This window comes from Canis lupus, chromosome X, assembly GCF_003254725.2.
Source record: "Canis lupus dingo isolate Sandy chromosome X, ASM325472v2, whole genome shotgun sequence".
NCBI classification, from domain to species: domain Eukaryota; kingdom Metazoa; phylum Chordata; class Mammalia; order Carnivora; family Canidae; genus Canis; species Canis lupus.
This window is the reverse complement of record NC_064281.1, coordinates 18,500,259-18,520,058: the sequence shown is the minus strand read 5'-3', so window position 1 is coordinate 18,520,058 and position 19,800 is coordinate 18,500,259. Positions and strand designations below refer to the sequence as shown.

The following is a 19,800-nucleotide window of genomic DNA, read 5'->3' as shown; positions in this document are numbered from 1 at the left end:
AGGAATTGTGAGAAATATCCATGAATGTATGTATATAATCAGGCAGTATGTTCTCTCCCCTTTATCTACCATCAGGAAAGAATTTGGGACAAGAGTAGTGGCTAGAATTACAAGCTCGAACACTAGTGCCTATGATTGCTAGCTTCTTCCTGTAAGACTAGAGTGGAAAGGGTGTCTGGGGCTGCAATCATTATGGTTATACCTTCCATACACTAAGAGTAAGGAGAAAGCTCCTTTGACTCTTTTACTCTGTTATGAATATTAGTACAATATAAATTTCAAGAGGGTGGTGCCTTTATTTTATTCACTGTTGTGTCTCCACCTGCCACACTACTGGGCTATTCTTGGTGCCCTGTACTATTTGAGTGAATTAATGAATTAACATGGATTTGTTGCTTCTGAGAAGCTCTTTCAAGGGAGGTATACAAACTAACTGGTTAACACTAGTAAGTGGGAATTCTGCATCAGAGAATCCAAAGTTACTTAGTACAATCTGCAAAAACATGTAAGAGTGGTGGAACATCCTAGTGGTACAAAATACATCAGGATCAAGCACTTTAAAAAGACCTATTTATTAGGTGGTTTCATGTAAATTGGTGACTAACAAGAAAAAGGCTGGAATTCAACTTAAATAATTACTTCCTTTGTTATTTCTTTTGTACATCTAACATGGGTTATGCTGGTTATCATTATCCCAGAGAGGGAAATGTGTTGCTTTCTATGTCTTGCAAAGTAAAAAAAAAAATCTCTATGTATAAATTACAGTAAATCCAGATCATGATCTAAACAATAACGTAAAGGGACCTTACTGTATTCTTGGAAATTGCATGTGTATGTATATGTGTGTGTGTGTCTGTGTATGTGGTGAGGAAGGAGGAGATACTCAAAGTTCTATCCTCCTGGCTGGTTTTGTCTCTTTTCCTATCTCTGTTATCCTTAATTCATCAGTTCTCATCAGCTTCTATTATAGGATTCCTATAACTTAATATAGAGGCATTAGTCAAGATTCTAGCCTCACTGTACTCTCCACTATTTGTTGCCAAAATTTCAGTCACTAATTGATTTTTTTTAAAGATTTTATTTATTCATGAGAGACCCAGAGAGTGAGGCAGAGATACAGGTGGAGGAAGAAGCAGGCTCCCTGCAGGGAGCCTGATGTGGGAATTGATCCCAGGACCCTGGGCTCAAGACCTGAGCCAAAGGCAGATGCTCAGCCACTGAGCCACCCAGGCGTCCTCAGTCATTAAATGATTATACTGGATATTGACAAAATCTTTTAAACAAAACCACTATGTCAGAATCTCATGACCAACATCTGAAAATGGTGTTTTCAGTACAGTTTTAGAGAAAACTTAGGAAGAAGCTATGGTAATTAAAGGAAAACTGTAATATAAATTAGAAGAAACAATAAGGCATTTTAGAAATCTCCTGAATGTTTGTTTTTATTCTCATTTCTATTAACTCCCACCAGAAACAATAGAATGAACAAAATATTAGCTTAAGCATTTAAGTATGAAAGTGATAATATACGAACGGAATCATAGAATGGGGCTGAATTTGGCTGAAAACAAAAGATTTATGTGCAAAAAAAGTAAAAATAAAGTCATTGTATTAAAAGTAAGGGTGATGAATTTACATCATGCAATGTGTATATATTTCTAGTGATTCAATGTATCTAATAGCTATTATACATTTGGAAAATAAATGAGAAAATCTGAAATCTGTCTTCAGTATCAGTGGGAAATCCAGTACCTTTATTGGTCCATTTGATGTTTAGCTCCACAATTAAATTTTCATAGTGGCAAAAAACGGACAAAGATGATTCCAGATCTCTTGAATTCCAGTGTAGTATCCCTTCTACTACCCCTAGTTGCATTCCTAAACAAAGCTATTCCTTGTGATAATTTCTGTAAAAGATAACATTAGAGAATTTCCTTTTCTACTGGAGATAGCCAAGAAAAACAAAAATTATAACACTTTATGTCAGCTATGGTAGCATCAACATCCTTTGGGAACTTTAGTTAGAAATCTTATACCTACTGAATGGCACTTTGCATTTTAAAAAAGATCTGACGAATATGCAAATTGAAGTTTGATAAGCAGTAGTATAGAAGAACATGGGAAAAGCACCCAGTAGAATCTGGCTGTAGGTAGGATGTGCCGTAGAGTGAAGGGATGCGTAAAGAAAGTTTCAAACAGAAGAAAACATCATGGGCAATGGCACAGAAGAATTGAAGCATTGTGACAATTCAGAAGACAGTTTGACGTGGCTATAACAGGATGCATAGATGAAAATTTGTCAAAATATTTGTAAACACTTATATGTATACGTATACTTAAGATTATCATTGATTTTTCATTATTTACAAAGGAGTGTTGAACAAATATGTTGGTTTTTTTGAGTTAATACTAGCTTATTTCGTTTTTACAGATGAAGAAACTAAGGCTCAGTGATTTAGCTTAAGTTACCAAGCTAAGAAAAGGAAACTCATGTAACTCTAAACATAGTCTCACCATACAATATAGCAATTATGCTTCTAATATTTACCCATCTGATTTGAAAACTTAGGTCCAGACAAAAACCTGCACATAAATATTTATATCAGCTTTACTCATTATCACCAAAAACTGAAAGCAACCAAGATATTCTCAGAAAATGAATAAACATGCCACATGATTGAATAGTATTCAAGAATATAAAGGAATGAACCATCAAACCAAAGACATGGATGATTCTTAATTGCATATTGTCAAGTGGAAGAAGCCAATCTGAAAAGGCTACATACTGTAGGATTCCACTTATAGGACTTTCTGGAAAACACAAAACTATAGAGATAGTAAACATTGATCAATGCCAGGGAGTGTGCAGTTGCCCCTCACTAAAGTATTTTTTCCAGTTGAATAATTGTAATCCTTTACTCTGTTTCAAGTCTCCTAGGTTCGTAAGGTTACACTTCCTTCAGCACTCTCTAACACTAGGTTTTATCAGTACATAAGTAGTCCATTGAGTAGACACATGAGCATGATATACAACACAGAAATGATACCAGTTCTTATCCCTCATTTCCCCTTTCTTCACTTCCCCACCCTTGACTTAACATGGAAGAGTCTCAGGGCCAGGTCTGTTTCTCTGGGGAGGGGTGGTGCTTGATGTAGTCAGTGCCCAGGATTCCTCCCCAGTTGGCTCAGCTGTCTCTATTAGCTAAGTGCCCTTAGAGAAGTTACTTAATCTCTGCAAAATACAGACTGTAATGGTAGTTAATTGATTTTTTTAAATGAAGAATAAATAAGTTATTATGTGCTCAACATTTGGAATAGTATCTAGTATATTGTAAGTGTTCAGTAGTTATTAATGATTACCAAGAAATCATCAATTATAGGACCTACATTTTATCGTATTTTGACTTCTCTCAAATTGGGGCATATTTTATAATTGCTGGCATCTTAGATTCAAAGCAATGTGTTATTATCTGAACAATTTTCTTCTATTTTGTCCACCTATGAAGCAAACTCTTTGAAGGGGGAAAGTCCTATAAACAAGCCAATACCTGACTCCCTTTTAATTACAATCCCCAACCTCTGCTCTATCCTTTTTTTTTTCCTCTGCTCTATCCTTAACAAAGTTAAACAGTCATTACATGAGAAACATATTCACCACAAATCCAATATTTTCTCACAGAATGCTCACAGCAATATTGTTAGATGTTTTTACAACCCCATTTCACAGGTGAATAAATCAAGTTTCAGAGAGGCCAACCACTGTGGCCAGGAGCAACCAATGAATAAATTACTGAGCTATCAGCATTCAAACCCAATTAGTCTCTGAAGCATTTGCTAATTCCACCATACCTCTAGACCCTGCAGCATTTCTTAGTATAACAAAAGAGCTTCTCTGGGGGAATTATAAACATAAATGTCAATTAGAACAAACCCAATAAAAGGTTTCCATATTACATTTAGAAAACAGAAAACTACTAATTTCTATTAAATTGGGCTGATTTGTTTTCTTGTTGAAGGTGACTGGGGAACTAAATAATGCTGTTTTATTCATTGGGATGCTTTATACTTCAGCAGCTGTAAATATTAACAGAATTAAAGATTTTAACAGGAGTCAAATGTGAGTGCTCTGAAAAGCTATTCTATCAGGTTCTTAGGCTAGGCAAGATTTTATTAGGGCCTTGTTAATTTAAAATTTACTGAAAGGATTGATTCTGCCTATTATTCTAAGCATTCATATGAGATTAGCTTCATTATCTTGGTTTACTACAGTTTATACATGTTTAAAACAGGTGAAGGTGCAGATAAACTCAGTTTTTAATAAAACATGCTGAAATACACTTAATATTTATCTTTTTTAACTCCTCAAAGCCATACTTTGTGACAATTTAAATGAGAGATTGCCTAGACTGTTGAAATTTTATCTAGTGATAAAAATGTATTATTGAATAAATACTATAAAAAGATTACATGGGGCATCTTTTAACCTGCTCAAGTCATCAGTTTGTTTCAAGCATCTCAGTAGTACCACTCACATGTTTTCTCTATATATGTGTATTAATACAAGGGCCTAAGACCTGTATTTGGCCTCACTTTGTTAACCTCCTTAAAATCAGTCCAGAAAGAATATTTGACTATACTATTTGTTGTCGCAACATATGTTCTAGTCTTTTCAGAACTTCAAATATAGTTTTCCATCAGTTAATCCAAGTTCATAAGATTTACATTTAATCTACTTCATTTTCATACATGGTCATCAAACATAATGGGATGAAATGCTCCTGGTGTAGAGCTAAATGTGAGGGATGATGGAGTATAGAAGTAAGAGAATTTTCAGAGAGGCTAATTTTTATGTGAAAAGTACCTTAGTCCTAGGATTTCAGAGATCAAGCCCCAAGTCGAGCTCCACACTCAGCCAGGAGTCTTCTTGAGAATTTCTCTCCTTCTCCCCCTCCCTCCACTCACACATGTTTTATTTCTAAAATAAATAAATCAATCATTAAAAAATAAAATCTTTGAAATAATATTAAAATGCATCAATTTATGCAGTTTATAGGGAAAGTGGACTTGAAAAGCATAACGTTTATGCACAGCATAAATGCATTAACTCCTTGATGCCTTAAAATAACTTTACTTAGGAATTAAAAACTGGAAATTGCATGATCCCTGGAATCTAGGGGTTCAAAGCCTAACACGGAGATCAGTGTGGGAAAAGCATTACTGCATTACAATGCTAACAATATAATGATAATAATGATGATGATGATAGTGATGTCAGAATTATAAGGGAGCATCCAACTAGCAGGAAGATCTGGAAGGCTTTCAGAAAAGAGGCAATACTTAGGATTAGTGTTAGAACTTTTATTTTACCACAGAGAAAGAGATAGGATAGTGATACTGAGAAAACAAAAAGTAGAGAGGGTATTTGATCAAATAGCAGAGTAGGCTAATTAAGCTACCTTTCCACTCATTAAAAAATGCCCAATGCTGAAAAAAAACATAGAAAATATATGCCACTGATATATATGTACATATGCATATTTATATATGTACACAAACACATGCGCACCTCTATTATTTAAATGATTACCAGAGAACAAGAAAGTTTGGAGAAGGCTGAAAAATGGAAAGCAAATGGGATTGGATCAGTACATTTTCTAGTAAAGCATAAATTACATCAATGGATAGGAGAAGATGGAGAAACATGAATAGATGAAAGCCATGAAAAATGCAAAGGTAGTAAAGTTTCTGACCCTGAAAATAGACAACAATCATAACTTACTCAAGATGAAATAAATGATTTGAGCAGCCCAATAATTACTAAAGAAAATGGATTCATAGTTTAAAAACTCATGAAAAAGAGATCTTCAGGCTCAGATACTTTTATTGGGAAATTCTAACAAATGTTTAAAGAAGAATTAATACCGATTTGATGTAACCCTTTCCAGAAAACAGAAGAGGAAGAAATATCTCCCTTTCACTTCCTGAGGCCCTGATACACAAACAAGACAGAATCAAAAGCAAGAACAAAAAGCAAAGATCAGCATTTCTCATGACCTTAGATCCAAAATTCTTCAACATACTATAAGGAAATTAAATCCAGCAATATATTTATAATACACACAGTGACCAAGTATGGTTTATTCCAGGAATGCTGGGGTAGTTCAGTATTCAAAAATCAATATTAGCCACATATTCACAAACTAAAGAAAAACACATGATTATATCAAATGATGAAGAATAATTTGACACAACTCGGTATCCATTCATGATATAAAAATCTCAGCCAACTAGGAATAGAAAGGAATTTCTTCTGAAGAGCATCTACCTAAAACCTAAGGCCAATATTGTACTTAATGGCAAAATACTGTTTCCCCCCCTAAGATAGGGAACAAGAAACAAATGTCCTGTCTCACCATTTGATTCACCATAGGATGAGAAATCCTAGAAAGCAAAACAAGGTGAGAGAAGGAAATTTAAAGGCATTCATTTGGGAAATAAAGAAGTAAAACTGTGCCTATTTACAGATGACATGATTGTATACATAGAAAATCTCAGGCAATCGACAGAAAAACAGCACAATCCACTAGGATAAGTCACTTCTGCAAGGTCACAGGATAGAAGATCAAAATACAAAAATCAGTTCCATTTCTATAAATTAGCAATGAACATGCAGAAACTGAAATTTAGAATAATACCATTTATATTCACTCAAGAATGAATGTTTATGGGAATGCCTGTCTGGGTTAGTCAATAGAGCATGTGACTCTTGATCTCAGGGTTGTGAGTTCAAGCCTCATTTGGAGCATAGAGCTTAACAAAAAATGAATATTTATGTATAAATATAACGGTAAATTTACAGGATGTAAAATAAATTTACAGGATGTTTAAAGAAGACAGCATAAGTCTGATGAAAGAAATCAAAGGAGAGCTACATAGATGAACAGATATACCATCTTGATAGAGTGAAAAATTTAACATAGTACATTTTCTCCAAATTTATATGTAGGTTTAATGTGATTCCTATCAAAATCCCAGCAAAGTTTTTTATAGATACAGACAAGATAATTCTAAATTTTATATAGAAAGGTAATGGAACAATAATAGCTAAAACAATTTTGAGAAAGAAAAATATGGTGTCAGATATTTTTTGAAGTCCTTTCAGATAATTTTTTACTGTACCATTCTTTTCTGTCCCTCTAGAGCGCCACATCTGCATGAATTGGATTTGCTGTATTACCCAACAGGTAATGGATGCTATAAGAAAATACCTATTCATCTATCTCTGAATTTACTATTTTTTAATCATCTCCAGTCTTCTATTAAGTGATCTTTTTTTGTCCAGGTATTATCTATTTTTCAGTTTTAGGGTTTCCATTGGCAAGGTTTTCTAGCAGTTGTTAGTTTTTTATTGAAATTTCCTTTTTTTGCCTATTTATCAGAAGCATGTTTTCATTTTCTTCATTGAGTTATAGGAGTTACTGTATTCTCATATATCTTAGAATTTTTAATTGCATCATGGACATTTTATTGATATATTTCATAGACAGTAGATTGTCATGTTCCCCTAAATTGTCGATTTTTTTGCTTTAAGAAGGCAGAGAGCTTGGTTAAACTCAAATTTCAAGCTGTGTCTTCCCTGTGGTAGGCAGGTGTAGTTTCTGTCACTTCTTTTGGCCTTAGCTGTGCTCCTCGTAGTCTGCCTTGTACATGTGTAGTACATGTATTTCCTGAATCAACCAGAAATTTGTACAATGATTATATATGCAAAATTCAGGTTTTCCCTCCTGTGGTTCTCTTTTCTGAGATTTAAACTTTCACTTTCTAGCTGCTGTGATTCCCAAAATTTTGTCTTCTGATTTATCAAGCCAGTAACTTGTGGCATCTTATCTGAGTTCTCGATGCGTAGCACTGTGCCTGAGACCTGTCCTTAGGCAGAAAGCCATAAGATTGAACACTCTTTGACATTGCCTTTTCCTGTTTTTTTTTTTTTTTTGAGACACACACCACCATATCATTATTTTTAATGTCCAGCGTTTATAATATGAGGGCCAGGGCTTTCTCCTCAACTCAAGTTTATAAGTTTTCGATTGGTTTGTGAGGCCAATAGGGATACTTCTTGTCTAATTTGGTTTCTGGAAAGACTTCAGTCACTTCCTCAATGGTCATCTGATCAAATGGAATTATGTTCTTCATCTTCTCCAGCTCTTTTTCATATTCTTCAGTCCTGGCCTTTGAGAAGGACAAAAACTCAGCACAGCTTTTCACATCTTCTTTTTCCTCAGCATCCACCTGGACAGTGTATTTATCCTCTGGCACAGGAACCTTCAGGACATTAAACTTCTTCTCAAAGTCATCTACCAAACCAGCCTTTGCCACATTGGCCTATGTAAGCCCAATCGATAGCAGGTGGTTTCTCAGGAAGAGTAGCCAACCTGGAGGTAAGCATCTCATTCCAGGATTTCAGGGAGTTGGCAATGGCCTTCTGGTTTCGGGGTATGATCTCCCCAAAAGCTACACAGTCAATGGTTTTTAGAGCAAGTTTTCACCCAGCCATCTTGAGATCCTTCACCGACCCCGGCGGCCCACCGACATTGCCTTTCCTAATAAGCTATCAAGGCCTGACGCTTCTTTGTCAGAAAGTTTTTAATTAGGTATTATTTAACAGTAAAAATGTTTAAAGTAATCACTTTAATATCTTCACTCTTACTATGTACAAGGCACTTCTATAGTTAGTTCACATTTTCCTTAGCAGTGTGTCACAATTTGTTCATGTTTCTTCTTAGTCATTTAAATTATTAATAATTTAATAGTATTTAAAGCTTAAATGAATACATTGATTTTTGCTACCTTACACAGTTGATATCATTTTTATTCTTATTTTAATATTCTATATTTCATTTGTATAATTTTAAATTTGAGGTTTATACACCTACATGTGAAACTAAATAGAACTATATTGCATTTTAATTTTTACTACTAGTCTGTTTATACCCTATAGCACTATTCTTTAATCTTCATCTTCGAAATTACATAGGAGTTTTTTTCAAATACTTTAAGCACAATCTAATCCTCATGTAATTTAATGGGCATTTATGCTGATTATAAATAAATAAGCAGAGACAATGTTGACCTGGCTTTAAAATTCTATATTCATACATTTATGATCATTGTTTGCTGCAGATGACAGAAACTCAATTTCAAAATGCTTAAGCCAAACAGAATTTATTAGCTAGCATAATTTAGAACATGTTAGGATGAACTAGCTTCAAGTATGGCTCAATCCAAGATTTGATCAGTGTTATCAGATCTTTGACCCTTTGTAGCCATTAGCTCTATTTTCCTCCTTTACGTTTGGTACATTTTCAGACATGCCTTTCCCACACAAAGTTAGTGCCAAAGACAATCACATCCAGAAACTCTGGTTTGTATAAGTCTTTTAACCACCAATGTCTCCTTTTTTCCCCAAATCATCCTAGCCAAAGTAAAAGAGAGCTCTTAGCAGTCTAGTGTAGGCTGCATGCTTTTTATCAGTAAAATAATCTTTGTGGCTAGGGTTAGTGCTCTTTTGGCCATGTTGGGGTCATCATCTTATCACTGGTTTTAAAGGTTGAGGTCAACTCTGAGAAAACAGAAATTTGATCCTCAAAAGAAAATAAAGGTGAACATGTACTGGGTATAAATAATGTCTGTTACAGTATCAGATGCCTTTAGATTGAGTGCTTTCACTATTGATATGCTTTCATTGCACTTCTTTAAATGACTAAATAAATTTGGTGCTTATTTTGTGTTCCTTTTAAATTATCTTCGACCATAAATAGAGTATGTGGAATGCCCTAGTGCCATGTCACAGTATTTCTTAATTTTGTCAGTGTATTTTTCCTACCTTGAGTGTTTGGCTAAACACAGAGAACAGATTACTGTTAAAGATAGCAAAATTTTAAAAAAAAAAAAGAAAGAAAAATAAAAGCAAAATTTTCTACGAAATACTATTATTCTCAATTAAAGAAGATACATAAAAAGTAAAATTTTCTCTTGGCTTTATATATTTATAAAATTTTATACATATTTACATATAATATATGAAATAACATAAGATACGTGTATATAAAATTATAAATTATAATTATAAATATTAATTATATCCTAGCTAATAGAAGATTTTGACATTCTAAATAAGTCTCCATAAATAATATAGACTCCAAATTCTCCTGATCTTAGCGCCGCCTGCAGCCCGGGGTGTGATCCTGGAGACCCGGGATCGAGTCCCACGTCGGGCGTCCTGCGTGGAGCCTGCTTCTCCCTCTGCCTGTGTCTCTGCCTCTCTCTCGCTCTCTCTGAATGAATAAATAAATAAATCTTTAAAATAAATAAATAAATAAATAACTTAATTCTTCCAAACATTCAAATAATTGATACCAGTTCTTCACAAAGTTTTCCAAAAGTAAGAGATGAGTGAACATTCTGTGAAGATAATATTACCCTGATATAAAACCGGAGGAAAACATCACAGAAAAAGAACACTAAAGACTAATACGTCTTATAAATATAGGTTAAAAAAAAGTTCTCAGCAAAATATTAGCAAACTGAATCAAGTAACATGTAAAAAGGACTATACATCATGACCAAATGAGATTTATCCCAGGAATGCATGGCTTGTTTAACATTTTAAAATTAATATAATATACCATATTAATGGAATAAAGGATAAAGACATATAACTGTCTCAAAAGATGCAGGCAAAGCATTAACAAAATTCAGTATCTTTTCATGATTAAAGCACTCAACAAACAGGGCACCTAGATGGCACAGTTAAGTGACTAACTTTTGCTTTCAGCTCAGGTTGTGATCTCAAGGTCTCAAGATTGAGCCCTGCATTGTCGGGCTCCACACTCAGCACAGAGTCTGCCTGAATTTCTCTCTCCCTCTGTCACTCCCCTCTCTCTCTTTCTCCATCAAATAAATAAATCTTAAAAAAAAAAAACCTACTCAACAAACTCAGAAAAAAGGTAACTCCTTCAACATAATAGCATTTATAAAAATTCCACTGCATAATAGACAGCATTTATAAAAATTCCACGGCTACCATAATACTTAGTTGTAAAAGGCTGATATCTTTCCTTCGAAGATAGTGATAAGATAAGGATGTTTGCTGTCACTACTTCTGTTCAACAATGTAATGCAGGGTTTAGCCAGGGCATTTAGAGGGGTAAAAAAACAAAAAGTATCAGATTAGAAATATGGAAGTAGGGACACCTGGGTGGCTCAGTGGTTGAGCATCTGCCTTTGGCTCAGGACATGATCCTGGGTTGCCGGGATCGAGTCCCGCATTGGGCTCCCTGAAGGGGAGCCTGCTTCTCCCTCTGCCTATGTCTCTGACTCTCTCTCTCTCTGTGTCTCTCATGAATAAATAAATAAATCTTTAAAAAAAACACGGAAGTAAAACTGTCTCCATTGGCAGGATGCCATGATCTTGTATATTAAATACTCTAAGAAATCCACCAAAAAAAAATAGTAGAGCTCATAAACAAGGTTCAATAAGATTGAATGATAAAAGATCAGTATATAAAAATCAATTCTATTTCTACACACTAAGAAACACTTGAAAATGAAATTAAAACAATTCCATTTATAATAGCATTAAGGAGGAAAAAAAGCCTAAGTATAAATGTAACAACGAAATGCAAGACTGGTACATTAAAACCTACAAAATATTGTTAGAATAAATGCAAGACAATTGAATAAACAACCAGTATTCATGGATCAGAAGATCTAATATTAAAAAAAAAAGACCTAATATTGTCAGATGGCAGTACTTCCCAGATTGCTTTATATATGTAGTTCTATTCTATCAAAATTTCACGTGGCCTTTTTGCAGAAATTGACAAGCTGATTCTATTATTTGTATGTGAATGCAAAGGACCTGAAGTAGTCCAAATGATCTTGACAAAGAATAAAGAGGACTCATATTTTATAATATCAAAACTTATTACAAAGCTATAGTAATCAGGATGGTATATTACTGCTATAAAGATAGACATGTACATTAGTAGAATAAAATTGAGAGTATATGAATGTACGCCTAGGTTTATAGTCAGGTTTTGACCAGGATATCAAGAAAATAGAATGGGAAAAACTAGTCTTTTCAACAGTTGGTGTTTGGCACAGCTAGATACCCACATGGAAGAGAATGAATTTGGATCCTTACCTCACATGATACCTAAAAGTTAACTCAAAATGGATTCTAGGACTAAATATAAGAGATAATATTGTAAAACTCTAAGAAGAAAAATATTTTTGGTTTAAGCAGTTGTTTCTCAGATATGACACAAAAAGCACAAGTAATAAAAGGACTTTTGATGGTGTTCAGTTTCTCTCTTTGTTACAAGTGATGCCATCAAATAAATGAAAAGATAACCCACAGAATGGGAGAAAATATTTGGAAATAATATATCTGATAAGAGACTTTTATCTAGAATATAAAAATTCTTACAACTCAATAATAAAAAGACAAATAATACATTTTAAAAATCAGCCAAAGATTTGAAAAGGTTTTCCATCAAAGAAGATATACAGATGACCAGTAAGTACATGAAAAGATTCTCAACATCACTGATTATACGGAAAATATAAATCAGTACCACAATACCCATTAGATTGGCTATAATCAAGCAAAGACAGACGACAGCAGGTATTGCTAAAGATGTAGAGAAATTGGAGCCCTCACACATCCCTGGTAGGATTATAAAATGATACAGCCACCTTGGAAAATAGTCTGGCAGTGTACCAGCATGTAGTATGGTATTCTTGCTTCTCTATTTTATGAAGCATGACAAATTTCGTAAAGCACTTTATCTATCCAAGTTCTTATTTTGCTGAGAGTGGGTAGTTTTCTTGACTCATTGGCTAGTTGGTCTCAGTCAAATCTTGAATAGTTAATAGAAAGCAAAGCTCAATCTAATTCCAAGGGTCTAAATTAAAATATACTAGCCTACTCTAACTTCAGTGGAATAAGGTAGAATTATTTTCTTCTGCAAAATTCCCCATAGTGGTGCAAGCTGGAATTGCAGTGTGTTGAAGAAAGGCAGTGTTCCCAGCATGCACCACTACCAGAACTTTCTTACCTCTACGTCGTTCTTCTATGTTTTACTTTAACTGCTATATCCTCCCAGGATGAATGGCACACTTGCCTGCATGCTATCTATCACTCTTTTCCCTCTTTTCCCCCCCTGGATACTACTAAATTGATCAAAGAAAATTGGGAGCATGGGCAGAAATAAAGATTAAATTACATCGATTAACTGAAAGGAAAATGTATTCATTCCTAGGGCTGTTGTGATGAAATACCACAAACAGAGTGGTTTAAAACAACCATAATGTATTCTTTCATAGTTCAGGAGGCTAGAAGTCTTAAATCAAGGTTTTGGCATGGCCGTGCTCTGTCTCAAGGCTCTAGCAAAGCATCTGTCCCATGCCTTCCTCCTAGCTTCTGGTGGTGGCTGGCAAACCTTGCTGTTCCACATCTCTGCTTTCACTTTCACAAGACATTCCCTCTCTGTTTCTGTGTCCCAAATTCCTTCTTCTTATAAGGACCTCAGTCGTGCTGAATATAGAGCCCACCCTAATCCAGTATAACTTCATCGTCATTGGAATGAACTATATCTGCAAAAATCTGTTAAGGCCACATTCTTGAATATTATTTTTTGGTGAACATGAATTTGGGGGGCTCATTATTGAACTCACCACATACAATAATAGTGCAGTACAGAAGGCTGTGTGTGTGTGTGTGTGTGTGTGTGTGTGCTGTAGAAGCTAGGAGCAGATTGGGAGGGAGGGATATAGGGGTATTTTTAGTATGTATATCACTGAGTACTTCCTTGGCTTCAGGCTCTGCACTGTTTGGCAAACAGTATTTCATTTAACCCTTGCAGCAAGCCTGTGCCATGGGTATTGTTCTGTCAGCTCTCCAGAGAAGATAGTTGATGTTTAGCATCAATGTTTAGCAAGGTCACACTGCTAGGGGGGTGCGACTTGGACTCCTATGATGCACTGTCTCCTTCCAAAATCTGTGAACTTAAACACTAATCTTTAGTACCTTAACACCTCTAAGGAAAAGCATGATGTTGTGGTGATGAAAGGGATGTGGGGCAAGGGGGAAGTGTAAGATGATTCAAGTTGAAGTCTGAATTGGGGGACTAGCTGATATCACTAATAAATAATAAAATGAGGGGATTGGCTGGAGGCGAGAGGTGGATTTTTCTGTGGTTTTGGTTACCAAGTAGTACGAGTGGGAAATGGTGCTCCAGATCACAATACACATTGATGTACCTTGATATAAAGAATCTGCCCCTTACACTTGAGGGTGATCACTACATGATCTGTTACTCCTCAGTTCTACACAGCATCACCAGGTAACCGGGGGCTTGTCATCTGATTGCGAGTCTGTAGTCAAGCATGAAGCCACCCACCTCAGGTGCTCCAGACTATCCCAAAAATATATCTTTTTAAATTCCGACAGTGTTTTGTTTTGCGTTGTTCACATTCATTGAAAATATCTTAATTCTAAAAGGACCAAAACAGACGTTCCTGATGTTTGTGTTTGCTTTTCTTAGTGAAGTACGTGCAGCTTCAGCAATTCGTTCATGTGGAATCAGAAGCCACTTCCTTCTTTTTAGCTCTCTTTTGGCCTTTATCTGTTCTCTGCTATATTCCAGCTGATGGTGTGCCTAGATGAGTAACTTTTCAGGTGACTTCTTCTTAAGGCTGTTTGTAAAAACTGTTGCAACAAAAGAGTACAGGATTGGCTTGGTACATTTTTAAAAAAATTACTCTCAAGATTAGATGCAGTGAGTCTAGCAAGAAAATGCTAATGGAAACATTGCACTAATTTGTCATGTTGCTTAAAACAAAAATAAACTGTAAAGTAGAGGGGAGGGGCAAGATGGCGGAAGAGCAGGGTCCCCAAATCACCTGTCTCCACCAAATTACCTAGAAAACCTTCCAATCATCATGAAAATCTACGAATTCGGCCTGAGGTTTAAAGAGAGACCAGCTGGAACGCTACAGTGAGAAGAGTTCGCGCTTCTATCAAGGTAGGAAGACGGGGGGGGGGGGGAAAGAAATAAAGAAACAAAAGGCATCCGAGGGGGAGGGGCCCCGCGAGGAGCCGGGCTGAGGCCGGGGCGAGTGTCCCCAGGACAGGAGAGCCCCGTCCCGGAGACGCAGGAGCTGCACCGACCTGCCCGGGCGGAAAGGGGCTCGTGGGGAGGTGGAGCAGGACCCAGGAGGGCGGGGATGCCCTCGGGCTCCCCGGGACAGTAACAGCAACTCCGCGCCCAGGAGAGTGCGCCGAGCTCCCTAAGGGCTGCAGCGCGCACGGCAGGACCCGGAGCAGCTCGGAGGGGCTCGGGGGCGCTCGGGCGGCGGCTCCGCGGAGGGGGCTGCGGGGCGGGAGCGCGAATCCAACAGCGCAGGCTCCGGAGCACAGGGCGCCGGGACACAGCCCAGGATCCGGCCTCCCCCGGGACAGGCAGAGGCCAGGAGGGCCCAAGACAGCGAGGACGCTCCTGCCCCGGGCTGAGCAGATCAGCGCCCCGACCCGGAGCCTCCAGGCCCTGCAGACCGAGAGCTCCGGAGTTCCTGCGGGGGCTGAATCCAGGTTTCCAGAGCTGGCCCCGCCACTGGGGTTGTTCCTCCTGGGGCCTCACGGGGTACACAACCCCCACTGAGCCCTGCACCAGGCAGGGGCACAGCAGCTCCCCCAACTGCTAACACCTGAAAATCAGCACAGCAGGCCCCTCCCCCAGAAGACCAGCTACACGGACCAGTTCCAGGGGAAGTCAAGGGACTTAAAGTACACAGAATCAGAAGATACTCCCCCGTGGTTCTTTTTTTTTTTTTGTTTTTGTTTTGTTCTGTTTTGTTTTGTTTTGCTTTTTGATTTGTTTCCTTCCCCCACCCCCCCTTTTTTCTTTCTTTTTCTTTCTCTTCTTCTTCCCTTTTTTTTTTCGTTTTTTTCTTCCTTTTTCTTCTCTTTCTCTTTTCTTTCCTTCTTTCTCTCCTCTCTTTTTCTCCTTTTCCCAATACAACTTGCTTTTGGCCACTCTGCACTGAGCAAAATGACTAGAAGGAAAACCTCACCTCAAAAGAAAGAATCAGAAACAGTCCTCTCTCCCACAGAGTTACAAAATCTGGATTACAATTCAATGTCAGAAAGCCAATTCAGAAGCACTATTATACAGCTACTGGTGGCTCTAGAAAAAAGTATAAAGGACTCAAGAGACTTCATGACTGCAGAATTTAGATCCAATCAGGCAAAAATTAAAAATCAATTGAATGAGATGCAATCCAAACTAGAAGTCCTAACGACGAGGGTTAACGAGGTGGAAGAACGAGTGAGTGACATAGAAGACAAGTTGATAGCAAAGAGGGAAACTGAGGAAAAAAGAGACAAACAATTAAAAGACCATGAAGATAGATTAAGGGAAATAAACGACAGCCTGAGGAAGAAAAACCTACGTTTAATTGCTGTTCCCGAGGGTGCCGAAAGGGCCAGAGGGCCAGAATATGTATTTGAACAAATTCTAGCTGAAAACTTTCCTAATCTGGGAAGGGAAACAGGCATTCAGATCCAGGAAATAGAGAGATCCCCCCCTAAAATCAATAAAAACCGTTCAACACCTCGACATTTAATAGTGAAGCCTGCAAATTCCAAAGATAAAGAGAAGATCCTTAAAGCAGCAAGAGACAAGAAATCCCTGACTTTTATGGGGAGGAGTATTAGGGTAACAGGAGACCTCTCCACAGAGACCTGGCAGGCCAGAAAGGGCTGGCAGGATATATTCAGGGTCCTAAATGAGAAGAACATGCAACCAAGAATACTTTATCCAGCAAGGCTCTCATTCAAAATGGAAGGAGAGATAAAGAGCTTCCAAGACAGGCAGCAACTAAAAGAATATGTGACCTCCAAACCAGCTCTGCAAGAAATTTTAAGGGGGACTCTTAAAATTCCCCTTTAAGAAGAAGTTCAGTGGAGCATTCCACAAAAACAAGGACTGAATAGATATCATGATGACACTAAACTCATATCTCTCAATAGTAACTCTGAATGTGAACGGGCTTAATGACCCCATCAAAAGGCGCAGGGTTTCAGACTGGATAAAAAAGCAGGACCCATCTATTTGCTGTCTACAAGAGACTCATTTTAGACAGAAGGACACCTACAGCCTGAAAATAACTGGTATTTGGAGATACCAGTTACCAAAATAACTCCATTTGGTAAATGGAGAACCATTTACCATTCGAATGGTCCTCAAAAGAAAGCAGGGGTAGCCATCCTTATATCAGATAAACTAAAATTTACCCCAAAGACTGTAGTGAGAGATGAAGAGGGACACTATATCATACTTAAAGGATCTATTCAACAAGAGGACTTAACAATCCTCAATATATATGCTCCGAATGTGGGAGCTGCCAAATATATCAATCAATTATTAACCAAAGTGAAGAAATACTTAGATAATAATACACTTATACTTGGTGACTTCAATCTAGCTCTTTCTATACTCGATAGGTCTTCTAAGCACAACATCTCCAAAGAAACGAGAGCTTTAAATGATACACTGGACCAGATGGATTTCACAGATATCTACAGAACTTTACATCCAAACTCAACTGAATACACATTCTTCTCAAGTGCACATGGAACTTTCTCCAGAATAGACCACATATTGGGTCACAAATCGGGTCTGAACCGATACCAAAAGATTGGGATCGTCCCCTGCATATTCTCAGACCATAATGCCTTGAGATTAGAACTAAATCACAACAAGAAGTTTGGAAGGACCTCAAACACGTGGAGGTTAAGGACCATCCTGCTAAAAGATAAAAGGGTCAACCAGGAAATTAAGGAAGAATTAAAAAGATTCATGGAAACTAATGAGAATGAAGATACAACCGTTCAAAATCTTTGGGATGCAGCAAAAGCAGTCCTAAGGGGGAAATACATCGCAATACAAGCATCCATTCAAAAACTGGAAAGAACTCAAATACAAAAGCTAACCTTACACATAAAGGAGCTAGAGAAAAAACAACAAATAGATCCTACACCCAAGAGAAGAAGGGAGTTAATAAAGATTCGAGCAGAACTCAACGAAATCGAGACCAGAAGAACTGTGGAACAGATCAACAGAACCAGGAGTTGGTTCTTTGAAAGAATTAATAAGATAGATAAACCATTAGCCAGCCTTATTAAAAAGAAGAGAGAGAAGACTCAAATTAATAAAATCATGAATGAGAAAGGAGAGATCACTACCAACACCAAGGAAATACAAACGATTTTAAAAACATATTATGAACAGCTATACGCCAATAAATTAGGCAATCTAGAAGAAATGGACGCATTCCTGGAAAGCCACAAACTACCAAAACTGGAACAGGAAGAAATAGAAAACCTGAACAGGCCAATAACCAGGGAGGAAATTGAAGCAGTCATCAAAAACCTCCCAAGACACAAGAGTCCAGGGCCAGATGGCTTCCCAGGGGAATTCTATCAAACGTTTAAAGAAGAAACCATACCTATTCTCCTAAAGCTGTTTGGAAAGATAGAAAGAGATGGAGTACTTCCAAATTCGTTCTATGAGGCCAGCATCACCTTAATTCCAAAACCAGACAAGACCCCACCAAAAAGGAGAATTACAGACCAATATCCCTGATGAACATGGATGCAAAAATTCTCAACAAGATACTAGCCAATAGGATCCAACAGTACATTAAGAAAATTATTCACCATGACCAAGTAGGATTTATCCCTGGGACACAAGGCTGGTTCAACACCCGTAAAACAATCAATGTGATTCATCATATCAGCAGGAGAAAAACCAAGAACCATATGATCCTCTCATTAGATGCAGAGAAAGCATTTGACAAACTACAGCATCCATTCCTGATCAAAACTCTTCAGAGTGTAGGGATAGAGGGAACATTCCTCGACATCTTAAAAGCCATCTATGAAAAGCCCACAGCAAATCTCATTCTCAATGGGGAAGCACTGGGAGCCTTTCCCCTAAAATCAGGAACAAGACAGGGATGTCCACTCTCACCACTGCTATTCAACATAGTACTGGAAGTCCTAGCCTAAGCAATCAGACAACAAAAAGACATTAAAGGATTCAAATTGGCAAAGAAGAAGTCAAACTCTCCCTCTTCGCCGATGACATGATACTCTACATAGAAAACCCAAAAGTGTCCACCCCGAGATTGCTAGAACTCATACAGCAATTCGGTAGTGTGGGAGGATACAAAATCAATGCCCAGAAATCAGTGGCATTTCTATACACTAACAATGAGACTGAAGAAAGAGAAATTAAGGAGTCAATCCCATTTATAATTGCACCCAAAAGCATAAGATACCTAGGAATAAACCTAACCAAAGATGTAAAGGATCTATACCCTCAAAACTATAGAACACTTCTGAAAGAAATTGAGAAAGACACAAAGAGATGGAAAAATATTCCATGCTCATGGATTGGCAGAATTAACATTGTGAAAATGTCAATGTTACCCAGGGCAATATACACGTTTAATGCAATCCCTATCAAAATACCATGGACTTTCTTCAGAGAGTTAGAACAAATTATTTTAAGATTTGTGTGGAATCAGAAAAGACCCCGAATAGCCAGGGGAATTTTAAAAAAGAAAACCATATCTGGGGGCATCACAATGCCAGATTTCAGGTTGTACTACAAAGCTGTGGTCATCAAGACAGTGTGGTACTGGCACAAAAACAGACACATAGATCAGTGG

General features: G+C 37.2%; 1 pseudogene; it reads right to left on the bottom strand.

Annotated features, from left to right (window-relative positions):
- Positions 1-8,073: 8,073 nt before the first annotated feature.
- LOC125754665 (ATP synthase subunit d, mitochondrial-like) lies at positions 8,074-8,554 on the bottom strand (annotated as a pseudogene).
- Between the last annotated feature and the right edge of the window lie 11,246 nt (positions 8,555-19,800).